Source organism: Oryx dammah, unplaced genomic scaffold, assembly GCF_014754425.2.
Source record: "Oryx dammah isolate SB20612 unplaced genomic scaffold, SCBI_Odam_1.1 HiC_scaffold_19, whole genome shotgun sequence".
In the NCBI taxonomy this organism is placed as follows: domain Eukaryota; kingdom Metazoa; phylum Chordata; class Mammalia; order Artiodactyla; family Bovidae; genus Oryx; species Oryx dammah.
In genome coordinates this window covers 6,913,615-6,915,463 of record NW_024070203.1, presented here as the reverse complement: position 1 = coordinate 6,915,463, position 1,849 = coordinate 6,913,615, and positions in this window count along the sequence as shown.

The window sequence follows — 1,849 nt, the reverse complement described above, 5'->3', positions numbered from 1 at the left end:
CTGGAATTATCTTGATTTATCTATGATCCAAAGTATGCTGGCAATTTGTTATCTGGTTGTTCTGACTTTATTAAATCCAGCTTGAACATCCGGAAGTTCTGAGTTCATGTACTGTTCTAGTCTGCTGCTATGCTGCTAAGTCATTTCAGTTGTGTTTGATTCTGTGTGACCCCTTAGACAGAAGCCCACCAGGCTCCCCCATCCCTGGGATTCGTCAGGCAAGAACACTGGAGTGGGTTGCCATTTCCTTCTCCAGTGCATGAAAGTGAAAAGTGAAAGTGAAGTCACTCAGTCGTGTCTGACTCTTAGCGACCCCATGGACTGCAGCCTACCAGGCTCCTCCATCCATGGGATTTTCCAGGCAAGAATTCTAGAATGGGGTGCCATTGCCTTCTCAGACTGTTCAAGCCTAGCTTGGAGAATTTTGCTCATTACTTAGGTAGCATGTAAAATGAGTGCAATTGTGTGGTAGTTTGAACATTACTTGACATTGCCTTTCTTCGGGATTGGAATGAAAATTGACCTTTTCCAGTCCTGTGGCCGCTGATGAGTTTTCCAAATTTGATAGCATATTGAGTAAAGAACTTTAGTAGCATCATCTTTTAGGATTTGAAATAGCTCAGCTGGAATTCCACCACATCCACTAGTTTTGTTCTTAGTGGTGCTTCCTAATGCCCACTTGACTTGGCACTCCAAGACATCTGGCTCTAGGTCACACCAATTGATCACACCATTGTTGTTTTCTGGGTCATTAAGATCTTTTTTGTATAGTTCTTCTGTGTATCCTTGCCAACTTTTCTTAATATCTTCTGCTTCTATTAGGTTGATACAGGTTTTTGTATCAACCGTTATTGTGCCCATCTTTGCCTGAAATGTTCCCTTGGTATGTCTAATTTCCTTGAAGAGAACTCTAGTCTTTCCCAATCTATGTTTTCTGTCTATTTCTTTGCATTGTTAACTTAGGAAGGCTTTCTTATCTCTCCTTGTTATTCTTTGGAACTCTGCATTCAGATAGATATATCTTTCCTTTTCTCCTTTGTGTTTCACTTCTCTTCTTTTCTCAGCTATTTCTAAGGTCTCCTCAAACAGCCATTTTGCCTTTTTGCATTTCTTTTCTTGGGGGTGGTTTTGATCATTGTCTCCTGTACATTGTCATGAACCTCTGTTCATAGTTCTTCAGGCACTCTGTTTTTCAGATCTAATCCCTTGAATCTATTTGTCACTTCCACTGTGTAATTGTAAGGGATATGATTTGGGTCATACCTGAATGGTCTAATGGTTTTCTCTACTTTCTTTAAGTCTGAGTTTTTCAATGAGGAGTTCATGATCTAACCTACAGTCAAGTCCTAGATTTGTTTTTGCTGACTGAATATAGTTTCCCCATCTTCAGCTATAAAGAATATAGTCAATCTCATTATGGTATTGACCATCCAGTGATGTCCACATATAAAATCATTTCCTGTGCTGTTGGAAGAAGATGTTTGCTATGACCAGTGCATTCTCTTGGCAAAACTCTGTTAGCCTTTGTCCTGCTTCATTTTGTACTCCAAGGCCAAACTTGCCTGTTTGCCAAGTATCTCTTGATTTCACTTTTGCATTCAGTCCCCTATGATAGAAGCTCTTGTAGGTCCTCATAGAACCATTCAACTTGTTTCTTTGGCATTAGTGATTGGGGCATAGACTTGGATCACTCTGATACTGACTGCTTTCCCTTGGAAATGAACAGAGGTCATTCTGTCATTTCTGAGACTGCACCCAACATTTCAGTCTCTCGTGTTGACCATGAAGTGAAGTGAAGTGAAGTGAAGTGAAGTGAAGTGAAGTGAAGTGAAGTGAAGTGAAGTGAAGT